At 42.0% G+C, this 16,634-nt stretch overlaps 1 long non-coding RNA gene across 2 annotated transcripts in view; it reads right to left on the reverse strand.

Annotated features, from left to right (window-relative positions):
- The window catches only part of LOC120620881 (uncharacterized), a 65,137-nt gene that overhangs the window by 43,366 nt on the left and 5,137 nt on the right, over positions 1-16,634 (reverse strand). For both annotated transcript variants that reach the window (XR_005658020.1, XR_005658021.1), the window contains exons 2-5: positions 15,628-15,761; positions 15,336-15,464; positions 1,303-1,585; positions 366-487 (exon numbers count right to left, since the gene is read on the reverse strand). This is a non-coding gene — a long non-coding RNA (uncharacterized LOC120620881). The remainder of the gene's footprint in view (positions 1-365; positions 488-1,302; positions 1,586-15,335; positions 15,465-15,627; positions 15,762-16,634) is intronic.

Below are 16,634 nucleotides of genomic sequence, written 5' to 3' on the forward strand. Positions count from 1 at the left end.
TTGCCTATTTTTATAAATAAAGTTTTATTGGAACACAGTCATGCCCATTTGTTTACATATTGCCCATGGTTGCTTCTGTTCTATAAGTACAGAGTTGAGCAGGTGTGACAGAGATTTTGTATGACCCATAAAGTTCAAAACATTTACTTTCTAAGAAAAGGTAATACTTATGCTAGTATGCAAAATCCCAGGGCACCTGGCATCTAAACTCCAGATGTTTCTCTTCTCAGCAAGACCAGTCCTGAAAGCTCCCATTACTCCATGACCAGTTGGTTCCCCTCTCCGAACTTCCCTATAAATTTATGAAGCAACTCAGGGGCAGGATATCTCTTCAGAAGTATTCCCCAAGCTGCATCCAGTGGTACCTGGGGATAATGCCTCTCCATGGGATGAGGGGAACTTGCTGTAAGTTTTTCCTCCATAAGCCTAGCTTTGTGCCTGCACAATGTGTCACTTTGAGGTGTCTTCCCATCCTCTTACTCAACACCTAATAATGAAGGAAGAAATAAGTAAGTGGATAAATGACTTGCAGGTGCTCTTTACCAGTGAGTCATCAAATGGGGACAAACTGGGATTGTATTGAGGGTTTGGGACTACTTTTTGCTTTATGGAAGTTAATAAATCTGCACTGTTTGAGAAAAGCAGTTTAAACTGAATTTTCCGTTATTATTTTCTTTCGCTATTAGTTTATTTCCTTACTTATAGGGATAGGTAATTGTTTGCTTTTTCTGATATTTTTGATAGGCTCTTATTAACTGGCCAGGAATTTGGGTTCAAAGATCTCTTTACAAAGAGAAAGAACCCTTGGGGCCAGGTTAGAAATTAATGGTGTGTTCAGTACAAGGTGGCAGACCACCCACATTTAGAACTCCTCTAGCCCAAAACCTATGGAAACAATAATTTTGGAGAAACCAAAGATAAGGAGTGCATGGCAGGAGGGAAGATCTATAGTTTAGAGTTTTCATCAAATCCCTAGGAGATGGCTCTCCAGCATCACCACTGCTTCCACACCCAGAGGTTTCCTTCTGGGGTACGAGGCCCCCAACGTCAAGGCCAATATAACCATCAGCCGCATCCATTTCCACGGCTGTCTGGGAGACTCACAGGGCATTCTCTTCTCTCACTCTCAGGACTTCATGCCAGTATGTACTACAGAGCCTGGCAGAGCTGCAAAGCTGGCACCAGAATTTGCCAAGAGGAACGTTAAGCTGATTGCCCTTTCAATAGACAGCACTGAAGACCATCTTGCCTATAGTAAGGATATTGATGCTTACTATGGTAAGGAGCCCACAGAAGAGTTACCTTTTCCGTCACTGACGATAAGTATTAGGAGTTCGCCATCCTGTTGGGCATGCTGGACTCAGAAGAGAAGGACAAAAAGGGTATGCCTGTGTCAGCTCCTGTGGTGTTTATTTTTGGTCCTGATGAGAAACTGAAGCTGTCGATCCTCTACCCAGTTACCAGCGGCAGGAACCTTGATGAGATTCTCAGAGTAGTTATCTCTCGCCAGCTGACAGTGGAAAAGATCGTTGCCACCCCTGCTGATTAGAGGATGGAGACAGCGTGACGGTCCTTCCAACTATCCCTGAAGAGGAAGCCAAGAAAGTTCTCCCTAAAGGAGTGTTCACCAAAGAGCTCTCATCCAGCAAGAAATACCTATGTTACATGCCCGAGCCAGGTCCCCCTGAGGAGTTGGTGCAGGAGCTGCTCACTTAGCACAGTGAGCCAGGAAATATCAGCTGCCACTTATGTTTCCTACAACAATTCCATAAAAACTCCTGGTGTGATCACAGCCAAGGTCTTTAAGTTGCTATACTACTGGATTATTAAATGAAAATGACACTAAAAGCTCTATGAGATTCTTTGCTCTGTGCCTTCACCAGCATTCTACTCTGTTCATATATCTCAAACACTCTCTGCTGGCTCTCTTTGAAATATATTCTATATCTGAGACTCAGATTTTTCTGGATCTCTGCAGGATTTGTGATCAATGAGGTAGAGTCTGTTGATAGTTGAAAAAGCCTGCTTTGCTCCATCATGACTGACCGTTAGTTTTTTGACAGCTGTTCTAGTCAAATCTTCTCTTCTGTTATGCATTTTGGCAAGCAGCAGAACTTGAGGTTTGATTTCCTCTGTAGATCTCTAGGTATATAACCCAAAAAATTAGTAACCTAGATTTTCTTCAAGATTCAGTGTTTTGATCACAGCGAAAGAAAAATCTTTTCAGTTCTGTACTTTTCCAGTAGATAACTGAGGTGGAATGAGCAAGGGGAGGGAATCTTTAAATATTTTGCTAAAAGAAAACTTTTCAATAAATTTCTATCTAAAGAAAGAGGCTATAGAAAAGGCTCCACTTAACCTGCTGGGAGGTATACTAGCAGTAGGAGTGGGACATTGCCATGTGCCTTTACAGAGTATTTCTGGAAGTGTGTCTGCTTTGTGATGATGGACACTGAAAGGGCACATGTTGAGAAAGGAGGAGAGGATGATGACTGAAGATGTTTTATTGTAGAATTATTCTTGCCGGAAGAGTGGGCATTTTCTGAATTTTGCTTTTGGGGGATCTAGCAAATAAATCCTTTGTTAAAATTGAAAAAAAAAATTCCTAGGACATGGAAAATAGACAGAGTGCTAAGATCAGATCAAACATAGCAAAAGAGATCAGAACCCAGGACACACATGGGAAGCAGAAGTGGAGGCTCTGAGCTCTGGGTGGCAGTTGGGAAAAGCAAGAAGGAGGAGTGGGTTATGGAGATCGATGGGCAAGCAGCTATAAGACGGATGCCCTGTCCCATGATCCCCACCACTGGGACTTGCAGTGGCAAAGTAAAATATGCCACTAAATAAACACTATTGCAACAGGGGAGAGAAAATGAGCTCACCTCCACTAAAACAAAAAGCAGGGTAGTTTTTAAGCACTGGGTTCCACTATTGGAAAAGTATTGAAAGGGGTTCTCCTCCCCCAAATCCTGTCTTATTGTCAACCACATCATAAAATTTAACCCCATCACTCCCTTTCAGACCTGGTGATGTGGCTTTTACTCTACAGCTTTTCAAAAAGCAGAAGCAATGATCCAACCACATGTCTGCTTAACAGAGATGTTTGTTACTTTTAACTGGAAAGACAGAATTACCAAAAGGTCAGAGAAGGCCAATTCCAGAAAAGGGATGGAACTGAGTGAGTCAGGGACTCTGCTCTGTTCCGCTTTGAACCTCCAGAAGCCCAAAGATAGGAAGTGCTTTAGCAAATATTTGGAGAGGGAGGGGCTGCTCTAGGTGATGGCATAAAGTCCTAAAGCCAGCCTAGCCAGGCTTCACAAGAAATGAGCCCAAAGAAGGGTCTCAGAGACCTTGAAAGAGCTTCTCCACCCAGTGCTTGCCCAGGAGCAGCCCTTGAGGAGACCACCTGCAGACCACTGTTAAGCGTTTGGCATCAGTCTCAATCCCAGAAGAGTCAGACATCCCGTAATGTACATATATCAGAGGCCCTACGTATGTGTCACTGATACCTTGAACGGGGACAAATTTGGGAGCAAATTGTATAGCAACTTCAGTTTTAGTATCCTGCTGTGTCTTTAATTCTGAGTGCTAACTATTTATTCCTCTTTCCCTTGATAAAACTCAAGGCTATCCTCATGATTTTCTTAGTTGTTCTCAAATAATACCAACCATTCTGCAGTCACTTAAGTCACAAAACATAGTATCAGTAAAAATAAATAAATAAAACTTGCAATCCTCTGTGAAAGTCTGATTTCAATCTTGCCACTGTGACAAGGTTTTCCCCCCTGTCCCACACTGAGCCTCTTGCAGATAGAAAGCCTGCAAGTCAAGGAAGGAGGGTTTTCTCCACCCAGCCCTTGGACTTCCTCACATTTCTGACCCAACAGGAGTGATTTCAAAATGTCCTGAAATTAGATAGTGGTGATAGATGCACAACCTCGTGAGTGTATAAAAACCACTGAATTGTCTACTTTAAAATGGTGAATTTTATCTCAATAGAAATAAAAGGCGAGGGGAGCTAGAAAGTTCCTTTTTGAACAGTCTCTCCTGACATCTAGCACCAGTGCTCTGTGGCATGGCAGGTATTTAAAGCTAACCCTTTCTCTACAGTGCCCACTACCTGCCTACCTACCATTGGAACCTCTCACCTGCGGCTTCCTTGACAGTCAAGTGTTTCTCTGTTTGGACTGGATGCTTTCATTTTTCAGCTCTGAGGATGACAGTGTTAACGTCTCTCTGTAGAGGCCTTTTCTCCCTTCCAGGTGATCCCCTTGGACAGGACCTGTGATGACACCACACTGACTTTCTCTCTGGCTCAAGGCTCATACCTGGACCATAGGAAATACTCACATAACTCTTTGCCCTAAATAAGCCACTCAGTGCAACAGCTTTCCCCTTTGAGCTACCCTTAAAGCAGCTGGCCAGCCCATCTCTCTTTGTTTAGATTTTCTAGACCAAAGTCAGACAACTGTCCACTATATCCCTCAAATTGCTGAGTCATCTGGTTGAAGCCCCTCTCTCCAACTTTAAGTGTACAGAAAAGCATCTCCAGTCTTCCCTATGAGAAATACTCTTCTCAGCATTACCACAGCCTCTCCAGAATTCTTCTTTAACCTCCCACTGCCTCCTCCTTCTAGTGTCTTCAATGTGAATTCAGGGGTTAAAAATCACGTAAAACCTTCTTTGTGAATCTGCATCAAAGTGGTACCAGGCCCAAATGAGTAGTATTTACCATCCTTTTTAACATGTCTTTTGGGGAGAGGAGGAAGGTTGCCCAGTTTGGTAAAGGGGAAAAAATTCAGGAAATGAGTCTCCCTCTGATGCCCTCAGCTTCCTCCTTTAGGCCTCTTTAGGACATCTCCATGATCCTAATCTTTAGTTGCCCAGTGCCCTCAATTTTCTTCTCACTCAGATGCCATCCTAAAATCAGCTCTCTGAGCCTTTCATACTAAAGTGTGAGTGACTAACTAGAGCATTTTAACAGGCTTTTAAAGGCGAAAATTAAAAGTCAGGAATCTGCCATGAGCTGAAGAACATCTGGTGGCTTCTGAGCTTTGAGGCCACCCAAGCCTTCCAGGAAGGATGGAAGGAAGGTCAGGGAAGAATGGGACAGTGAGCTCTTGGACATAGGTAAGAGTCTAATGTTGCAGAGCCAAGCAGTTGGGAAGGGAGGACTGCAGCCAGAGGTGCTAACAAAAACCTGAGACTTGTAATCCTACAGACAGCCCATTGCCAACTGACCCACCAGGGAGGGGAATCACCTGGGTCACAGGAGGGAGAAAAGGTGCTTAAATTTCTGGAGCACCTACTACATGCCAGGTATTATGTGCTCTACAGACATCTCATTTAATCCCCCTGCAATCCTGTGGCATAGATTTCATTTACGGATAAAGGCATTCAGACTCAGTGAGGCTAGGTCTTTGAAGTGTATCTTATTGGACATACTAAGAGGATGGGCCAGCCCAGTTAGCAAAAAGCCATAGCTTGCAGTGGCTGCTCCCATTTGGTACCTGAGTGATCAGCTCAAAGGGAACTGAGACATGGATATTGCCTGTCTGGGAATGTGGAACTGCTCCTCCTTCAGGTTTCGTCATTGCAGTAAGTGGTCGTACAGCTTGGTCTCAAGCCCCCACCCTATTCCACTTTGGCAAATGAGCTGGAGGTCCCAGCTAGTTGCCCTCATTATTAAGAGATCTTCTCTTCATTCCCATGGCTATAGCTGAGTCCTGCCCTGGTCTTTTCCGTCTGGAGGATTGCAGTAGCCTTCACCTCTGGCGTCCTGAATTCATTCTTCACACACTACGCAGAGTGAGTTTACCAAAATGTGAAACTGATCACGCTTTCTCTGCTTAAAACACATCAAAAGCTTCCCATTGTCCTCAAGATAAACCTCACATCCACAACATGGCCTGTGCGTGCCATGTGTACGATCTGACCGCTGTCTGCCTCTCCTGCTCCATCAGGTACTTCCTTCCTCTGCTCTTAGGATTCCACCCACAGTTAGTGTCTGACATGTGCTAGGGCTTCCTGCCTCAGAACCTTTGCCCAAACTATTGCCTTTACCTGTATTTCTCTCTTTCTTGCTTTTCAACCTATCTAACATTGCTCATTTCATAGATAGCTCAAATGTTCTCTTCTCAGAAAGGTATTCTCTAAGCTCCCAATATATTTCTTTCTAATACATCATTGATTAGAATAAGTAAGTATATATTTACTTGTGTGATTATTTACTTAGTATTTGTCTCCAGGAGAATAGGAACATGATCTTTTGGCTCTCTGTGATATTCTTGGTGCCAAGCAGAAGGCCTGGCAAATGGTTGTCACTCAGTAAGTATGTATTACATAGATGGGGGGACAGACAGAGGGAAAGACATATGGGTGGATATTCTAACAGAAAGCTAAAGCTCCACCGATTTTCTTTTTGCCTCAGGCTCCAATATGGCTTCACATAGCAGCACTTTTACTGGTCCTGTCTTTATTTAATATTTTGATACTTTGTTCATTATGGATTCTTTGGTATTTTTATTTTTTTAATGTTTTATTAAAATGTTATTTATCTTAATTACTGAGTTTTTTGGAGCCCTCTTAAATTTTGTGTCCAAAGCCAGTGCCTCACTCACCACACCCAAGTCCTGGCCCTGCCCATAGTAAGGCATTAATAAATGGTAATTATTGTTAAAATAATTGATATATAGATAAGACATAATAGGCAATCATATGCTTTAGAATCAAACAAACTTAGGTTCCAACCTGGCTTATTCATTGATCAATCATTCACTTATTTATACATGTATTGAATGATTTTTTTTTTTTGAGAGCCCACTCTGTGCCACCAATTCTCTCAACATGCTGGAAAAGAATAATGGGCAGAAACAGTCAGAATCTCTGCTCTTGAGGAGCTTCTAGTCTAGAAATCTGCTGCTGACCAGCTTATGACCTTCCATGAGTCATTTAGGCTTCCTGAGCCTCAGGTTCTTCATCTGTAACAGGACAATAATAATATCTGCCTATATTGCATGAAGATTGGAAATTTTAGCAATCAGGTTATGTCAATAGGCATGAACCCATATCCCAATACCCCAGTACAATGCCCTATCTGGTGTTATTTGCAGTTATTATTCAAGGCCCAGAGGCCCAGAAAGGCTAAGTGTCCTGTCTTGGGTCACATAGCCCTCAGAAGCAGAAACAAAGGCAAATCCAGTTTCCCTGCTTCATAGTCAAAGTTCTGCTCTGTTGTGTGCAGACAAATCACCCTTTCCCATCTCAGAATCTTCCTGAGATCTTGGGGGACTGTGAAATGGTAGCAACCCCTTTCTTCTTCAGGGAGGACAGTCCTGCAGGTCCATCCTTGGGGAGGATCTGAGGGAAGGAGTTAGGAGTTAGCAGAGGAAGAGAAGAGGTGTTAGAAAAGCATAAATTAAAAACAGGAGGAGAAAGAGGCATCCAGAAGAGGGGCTCTCTGTGGTCTCGTCATCTCCTTCTCCTCCCCCTTTTCCTAATGTTCTTGGGGACAGAAAAGCAGGTCTAAGTCTCCTAGTGAACATGGCTTAGTTTCACACCACTCTTCTGGCAGAACCAGAGACTGACCTGACTCACTGCCTCTCTTTCATCTCTCAGAAAATCCCACATAATTGTAACATATTCTTTTAAGAGCTCTATCCTCTGCTGACTTCAGGGGGGTAGTGAGAAGCCAGGAGATGCCTGAGAAGAGGAAGTAGGAATGGGTACTTTCCAGGGGAAGTTCAGACTTCTGAACACCTGTCAGATGTACAGACACAGGGAGAGGCTCAAAGCTTTGCCCTGATTCCCAGCCCTCTGGAGACCACAGGGCTCCGGGCCTTAGTGTAGATTTGGTAGCCAGAACCTTGCAGAAAACATAGAGGATTATTCCATTAAAACCATGCTGGACACATCAAGAATTTGTGTGGTTCTATCTGGGCCTCTCACAGGTCAGGATCTTAGAACTGAAGGAGGGAAAGTCAGAATCCTTAGCAGGAAGCAAGAAAGAATCCAGGAGTGGGGAACGGAAGCTCCTTTACTTTTAGCTCCATGTGACAGAAAGCCCACTTAAAACGTCCTAAAGAAAAATAAAAAATAATCGATTGGTTTATGTACTCAAAAAGAATGAATGCCAGGGGCATGACACAGGGACACTGGCTCTAGGGCAAAGGACTCCAGGCACTCCGGTGTTGATTTCACTTGCTCTTCTGCAGCTACACCCATAGGACCTCAAGGGAACTGCCTCTCCCCTTCATCATAAGGGGAAGAACTGCAACTACTGGGCTTGAAAGGTGGGTGCACACCTGTGACAAAGGATTGACAGAGCCCCACAGAACCTAATAGCTACATGGGCAGAGAAGTTCCCTCAGAGAAGGGAAGTATAGTTTTCAGAAGAAAGAAGGGTACTGGGAAAGATAAGCATATGGATGTCTGATCTTGGAAGCTAAGCAGGGTTGGGCCTGGTCAGTACTTGGATGGAAGACCACCTAGGAAGACCAGGTGCTGTAGGCGTAAAAAATAATTAATTAATTGATCGATTGATTAAAAAATAAATAAACATATATAAACCTCCCAACTTTACTTTTCCTAAAAAAGCCCCTTGGTCTTAAAGTATTGATTTACTTTAAAGAATAATCTTAAAGTATTGATTACCATGTTAAATGTTTACGCTCATTTATACATTATGTGCATAGACAGATGCAAAACATGCCTCAGATTTTATCATTTCCATGCTTTTGTTTTAAGGGGCAAGCCCTAGTATCAGAAAACCTTGGTGCGAATTCCAGCTTTCCCCTTTCTAGCTGTGTGGGCAAATAACTTCACTATTCTGTGCCTCTGTATCCTTAACTGCAGAAGGAGACGACAATTGTCCCTATGTAGTGAAAAAATCTTTATAAAATATTTGTAAAACACTTAAAACAGTAAGTGGCTCAGGTCTTCTGTTATTACTACTTTTTGCAGTTACCTCTAACTAGAATGCTCTTCCTCCTTTCTCTGCATTTTAAAATGGTATACAGTCCCGGTCCCATTTTCGAGAACCAGTACAAATGAATTGTTCTCATCATTGTTCCCTTTCATGAATTGTTCTCATCATTCTCATCCAAAGGGATCTCTCTCTTCGTCCCCTGAAATCTTCGTTGGGCACTAAGGCTCAACAGCTCTGGATGGCAGGGACTTTCTCAGTCCTCTCCGCCTCTACCACAAGTAGAATAAAAGCATCTTTACTAGTCTTTACAGTAGTCCTCCTTAACAAGTATTAGTTTAACTAAAAGCAATGGGCCTAAATCCCCCAACAAAGAAAAGCTCCAGACCAGATAACTTCACTGGTGAAATCTACCAAACATTTAAAGAATTAACACATCAGACTCTTCTGAAAAATAAAAGAGAAAGAAATACTTCCTAACTTACTCTATGAGACCAGCATTAACCTGATATGTGAACATATGTTCACATACAAGCTTGTACATGAATGTTCATACCAGCATTATTCATAATATCTACAAATTGGAAACAACTGAAATGTGCAACTGATAAATGGATAAACAATATGTGGTACAGCCATACAATGGAATATTATTTAGCCATAAAAAGGAATAAAGTACTGATACATGTTACAACATGGCTATAATTCCACATATACAAATCATCCAGAAATAGGCAAATCTATAGACACAGAATGTAGACCAATAGTTGCCAGGAGTTAGGGGAGGGGAGAATGGGAATGACTGCTTACAGGGTACAGGGATTCCTTTTAGAGTGATAAAAATGTTCTGGAACTAAACAGAGGTGATAGTTACACAAATTGTGAATGTATTAAGTGCACACTTTAAAACTGCGCACTTTAAAATAGTTAATGGTTAATATTACGTATGTAAATTTTACCTCAATAAAAATAAAAAGCAACGGACTTCCTCTTGGATGAGGACCTGTAACTTTTGCTTTCAGCAAACTTATAAAGATTAGGCAATCTTCATGGCCGGAAGGGGAAACTATCAATTAGCTTTTGCTGCATAACAAATCACCCTAAAATTTAGTAGATTAAAACAATCATTAACAACAATGAGATACCACTATATGCCTATTAGAATGGCCAAAATCCAGACAACTGTCAACACTAAACACTGGCGAAAATGTGGAGCAACAGAAATTCTCATATATTGCTGGAAGCGATGCAAAATGGTACAGTTTGGTGGTTTCTTATAAAACTAAACATACTCTTTACCATATGATCCAGCAACCATGCTTCTTGAATAGTTACCCAAAGAAGCTGAAAATTTATATCCATACAACAACCTACATGTGAATATTAATAGCAGTTTTATTCATAATTGCCAAAACTTGGAGGCTTCCAAGATGTTCTTCAGTAGATGAATGGATAAATAAACTGTAGTTCATCCAGACAATAGAAATCAGCACTAAAAAGCAATGAGCTTTCAAGCCATAAAAAAGACGTGGAAAACCTTAAATGCATATTATTAAGTGAAATAAGCCAATTTGAAAATACAACATACTGTACAATGCCAACTATATGACATTCTGGAAAAGGCAAAACTATGGAGACAGTGAAAAGAAATCAGTGGTTGCCAGGAGTTAGGGGTGGCCAGGGTACATCAATAAACAGAGCACAGAGGATCTTTAGGGCAGCAAAAATATTCTTTGATTCCATAATGACAGATTCATATCATTAAACATTTGACCAGACCCATAGAATGTATAATACCAAGAGTAACCATAATGTAAACTATGGACCTGGATGATAATGATATGTCAATGTGGGTTTCTTAATTATAACAAATTCACCACTCTGGTGGGGGGACATGGATAAGGGAGGGGTAGGGTTGTGTATATGTGGGGGCAGGGATTATATGGGAAATCTCTATACCTCCCTCCACAATTTTGCATGAATCTAAAAATAAAGTCAATAAAAAAAATAAAAATAATAAACTTTTAAGCTAGCATTTATTATTTTTCACAATTCTATGTGCTGGATGGATGACCTCTCAACTGGGACGGCTGGGATATCTGGTGATCCTTCTCTCCATGTGGTCTCTCAGCCTTCAAGAGACTAGCATGGTCTGGGACATATAATGGTATAAAGATTCCCAGAAGAAAAATAGCATGTCTCATTTCAACGTGTTAGCACTTTTCAAGTCTCCATTTGCATCACATTTTCTTTTGTCCCATCTGCCAAAGTTAAGTCACATAGCCGAAACCAGAGTCAGTATGGGAAGGGACTTCCTAAGTGCATGCATACTGGGTTGGAGGAATTACTGCAGCCGTTTTTATAAATAATCTACCAAAGGAAGGAATAAGTCGAATATTTAAACCAAAACCCAATCTCTGATAGAGTTAGAAGAAGTGCTTAGCACAAAATTGAAACTTCTTACCTGACTTGATATCACCAAGGCATATAGGAAATGGCCAGGTTACATCTGCGGACCCCATTCATTTGTGATCACAGAGCAGTTTCAATGCTACAAGACAGAATAGACTCTAGCTAGGGGACTCTTTAGGGAGATATTATCATTTGGATTTGTTTTGTTTCTCTAATAAGAGCCTGGGCCCCATCTTACAGACATCAGTAGAAACAAGAAGATGAGTTGGTAGAATCTGTTACTCTCCTTATTACTTAAAAAGAAAGGTTTTCCTATGTGCAATAGTGAGGCTGTTTAAGATTATGCACAAGGAAGGAAAAGGCATACACAAATTATCTCCAATCATAGATATTTACAGTAAGGATATGAGGGAGGTAGTATAGCCAAGAAAGTCACCTCACCAGCCACCCTGTCTCTGTGGGTCCTGGTCAGAACTACACCCAACATTTACAGGGTCCATGGCAAGAATCCGTCAGGAGGCCTCCATGTCAGGTATACCAATATTTTAAACTTATAAATGAGCTAACAAATTTAAAAGTAAAATGAATTGCTTAATATTGCAACCATGTGAAACTATACATATACAGCCTGAATCTGGGGGTTCCTCTGCCACAGAAAGGAACACGAAAAATAAGCAAGAAACTGAACACTGAACACTTCAGGGAAACAATTCTTTGTTATGCAAAAATGGATAGTATTCATCTTATCTTGGGGGAAAGATTTTGACAAGTTAATTGGTTTATCTTTTCTCTTGCCTCAAGGTTTCCGCTGCTCAAATCTTCTCTATGGTCGAAAGGAATGTCTGTCTCCAGTGTTGGCAGCAGCATCACCTATAAACCTTCACAACATTTGACTCAGGTGTTTTTGTTTTTGTTTTTGTTTTCAAAGACAGAGGGCAAGAGAGGTGGCAAAGCATTTTTCCTTGAGGGATGAACTATGTTTGTCAGAAGAGTGGAAATTTAGAATTACAGGTCAAGCCGGGCCAACACTGAGTACCATACCTCAAGAGACAGAGATACCTTTGTGTTCCTTGATAAATTTTTGTGTGTGTTTATGATATGAAGAGTCCTCCAAAGCATGGGGTCCAGGGCAGAGCTCTTTCCTGCCTGGGTCTAAAAGCAGTACCAGTCCTGGTGTTTTGAAAGTTGGGATGTGTTAAGCAAGTGATACCTCTTGTCTACCACAGTAGTTCCAAGATGTCAACCTACTACATGGTTTATTGGTGTCAGAGTTGCCACAAAAGACTGAATTACACAGGCTCTGGACAGAACAACACTCTACATACATAGAAAAGAGACAGAGCAAGATCAGCTTCAATGGTGAGTGTTGGTCCCTTATGGCCAGCGGGTACCATCCTAAGCCAATGTAGGGCAACGATCTGCAGTCATCTCTCCTGTGCTGCAAGGGAAGGACTCCATTCCCTCCCTGCTGGAAGCCAGTAGAGTACTAGGGTTGGCCTGGTGCCATATGTCATACACTCTTAAGCAAAACGAAGGAGCACACATTGAGTCCAGAACAGAGAAAGATATTCCCACACAAGGCAATAAGCCCGGCACAGCTGTGCAGCTCTTCATCTTCTGGCAAGGAAGTGCTCCAGCCCCAAGGCCACGCTTATGTGGCCATGAAGGGGTTGAAGACTGCATGCACCAGACTGCCTTTCCCAATAGGATGTGCAGCTGGTCTGAGAGAGAACTAGAACATTACCTCTCCTTTGTTTGGGACAACAACCCAAGCCTGAGGGAACTTCTTTAGTCACCATGCATCTATCAGATGAGGTCAGGCACCTGGCATGGCTTCACTTGGAAACTCAAGGAACAGCAATCTATGCAGAGGAGAACCCTGCAACTTCAGGCCTCTTTCTTTAGAAGGGACCCGTGTGTGGAACAGCTATTCTGAAACTCTATGACCTGCCCAGACACAAGACAAAAGGATTGATAAGAAGGGTGTGAGAGGGGAAGTTGAAAGTAACAGCAGAAAATTTCCATAGACTAAGTGCAGGTCTGAGAAAGAAGGTGGGCGACCCCAAGGAGGAGACATTTTAGCTCAAAAGTGCCGGCTCTTGACCTCCACTTCCACTGTAACAGTTTAGGATAGCTCAGCTTATACTAGACGAACATGTTGTGTGACTTAACATATCATGGGATATGTTAAGAGCAGAATTTAGAAGCAAAGATAACAGGATATTTGGTATTTCTGTAAGGGAAGAAGCTATGGGATATGCTAGGCAATATTATGAAATAATTATAGTAAGCACTTCAAATAGTAAACACCTCATCTCACCTTGTGCGATGATGCCAACAAGGCACAAAACTAAGTTCCTGGAGCGTGGTAAGTGCTCAACAAGCACTGGCTGTCGTTATTAGCCTGGAAGATGTTTGCGACTTGAGCAGCACATGTGGTATATCATAGCCTACTCCCTTGTGTATCTCAATCTAAGTAACAAATGGAGCTAATCTGATTCTTAAATGTCATCAATGATGCTTGGTAGAAGGGGGGGAGGGAAAGTAATAAAAGACTCAGCAAGTACACAAAAGCCACTTACAAAATGTTTTCTACATTAGGGAGGTCAAGAAATGGCAGTATATTGTGAAAACAGACATTGGTTCCTTCATTTTTTCTTTCACCAAACAAACATGTATTTGGTATTGCGTCAAACACCTCTGTCTACCACTTCCTTTCTAGCAGCCCCATTTCTCGCTCTGGCTACCACTACAGCAATTTTTGCACAGGCTTTCTCCAGCTCCATGTAGGTATAATCTGACAGCATCTCACCTTGGCCATCATACATACCTCTCTTTTCCTGTGTCAGCAATTCTCTGAGGCTAAGATATAGGATGCCTACAGGAACCTGCTCAATATTCAGGCATATGCAGTTTGGAAGTACTGGACAAATACTCATGATTAAAGGGGCTTGGGAGCCAATGGAGAACATTCACGGCAAAGGAGAAAGTCAGTGAGCATTTGGATAGAATGACTTGTCCTGTGAATGTCAGCCAGCCTCTCCCCCTCAGCCTCTATAGTGCTAAGTGCAATGAGCCCATGGACAGAAATGCTATGGTGGCAAGGATGGAGGCTGTGCATGGACCCAACAGCATGGGTTCTGTCTTATCAAGGTCAACTTAATTATTGCCACTGCTGAATGCCTAACCTTCTAGCTGCAGAGATATATGTCAAGTCTGAACATGGCACCTGCCCTCAAGGAGAAAATATAGCCATACAGTGACATGTTGAGTATATTGGAATCCTGCCACCCTGCAAGGGAGAACAATCCAACCTTAGCAGAATTGACACTTACTCCAGATATGGGTTGTCTTTCCCTACCAGTAGTGCCTTTGCCAGCCCAATCATCTAAGAACTTACAAAATGTCTGATCAGAGAGTATGGTTTTTGTACAACATTGCCCCAGGCAAAGGGATCCATTTCATAGCAAATGATGTGTCAGTGGGCATATAGGATCCACTGGAATTACCATACCCTTAATCACCCAGAAACTGCCAGACCAAGAGAATGGTGGGGTGTTAAAAATTTAGCTAAGTGGACAACAAACTTTAGGATTAGGACCTCTCCAGAATGCAGAATATGTACTGAACTAAAAGCCAATATATGGTGCTACGTCCCCAATAGCTAGAATACACAGGAACCAAGGAGTTGATGTAGGATTGGCCCTTTCTTCATGATTCCCAGTGATCTATGTGTGGTTTCTATCCCTGCAACATTAGGCTTGGCTGGATTAGATTAAATTAGGCTCTGCTGGATTCCTGAGGAGGATGGAGATGGTGGAGATGCACTAGTATGTGGACACAATATAGGTTCCACTAAACCTGAAAGAATGAATACAACCATCTGAAGGAGGCTTTGTAATGATTTTAGACATAATAAAGGAACAAACAAACATTGGAGGGAAGCAAGGCGGGGACTGTATTATGTACTATTTCACATCCTTTTGACCCCACCCCTTACCTCAGCCACTGCTCAGTCATCGCTTTTCTTAGATTTACATAAGCTTCATGCAAGTGTCTTGCCTCAGCCTATACTTCATAACTCTAGCTTCCTGTCTTGGGGCTTCTCTGATCCTGAGATCAGGAACACCTACAAGAATACAACATACCTGCATGAGCAAACCAGAAGTGTGAGAAAATTAATATCCATGATCCACTATAGCCAATGAAGAGTTGTTCCCATGATCTACTGTTGTGTAACAAACTACCCAAAGCTTAATGGTATAAAATGACAAGTATTTTATTCTACTCACAAATTCTATGGGTCAGAAATTCACACAGGGCACAGCAGGAGCTTATCTCTGCTCCATGATGCCTGGGGCCTCAGCTGAGAAGACACAAATAGTAAGAAGCGACTCCGATGGATGTGGAATCATCTAGAACAGTGCTGTCCAATAGAAATATAATGAAAGTCACATGTAATTTTGAATCTGCTAGTGGACATATTAAAAAGGTAAAAAAACAGATGAAATTAATTTTAATAGTATATTTTCTTTAATATAATGTATCCAAAATACTGTTATTTCATCATTATTAAGATATGTTACATTGAGGAGGTACTAAATCTTTGAAATCCAGCATGTAGTTTGTACTTTCAGAGTATCTCGATTTAGACAAGCCCCATTTAAAGTGCTTCAGTAGCCACATGTGCAGGGTAGTTGCTATATTAAACAGTGCAGATCTAGAGGCTTCTTCACTCTCTTGTCTGGCACCTAGGCTAGGATGACGTGAAGGCTACAATCATTTGGGACTGTCCACCAGAACACCTGTATGTGGTTTGGGCTTCTTTACAGCATGGCAGCCTCAAGCTCAGGGTTCTTGAAGGCTCAGGGCTCCTTGAGTGAATGTTCCAGTGATCAAGGTTGAAGCACTGTGGCTTTTCACAACCTTGCCTTAGAGGTCACCTGACAAACTTTATTGATTGAACAATAGTCACAAGCCCTCTCTATTTCAAGGGGAGAGAACATATACCCCACTGTTTGAAGAGAAGAGTGTCAAAGAATTTGTGGCCATATTTTTTAAAGTGCCACAGGGATGAAAGCAAAGAGATAAATGGTTTCTCTTTCTTCCCTCAGGCAAAATATTCTGGGATGCATTCATAAGGTTCTTCGAAAAATCCCAGCAGAATCAAGCACTGACCCCCACAATGAGTCCTGCAAATACTTCCCAAATTATCGAGCCTCACCCAATTGTTCTCATGATCCGCTTTCAGAGGAACCTAGACTAAGATAAGACCCTACCATATGCCATCACTAGAGAA

This window comes from Pteropus medius, unplaced genomic scaffold, assembly GCF_902729225.1.
Source record: "Pteropus medius unplaced genomic scaffold, Ma_sr-lr_union100, whole genome shotgun sequence".
In the NCBI taxonomy this organism is placed as follows: domain Eukaryota; kingdom Metazoa; phylum Chordata; class Mammalia; order Chiroptera; family Pteropodidae; genus Pteropus; species Pteropus medius.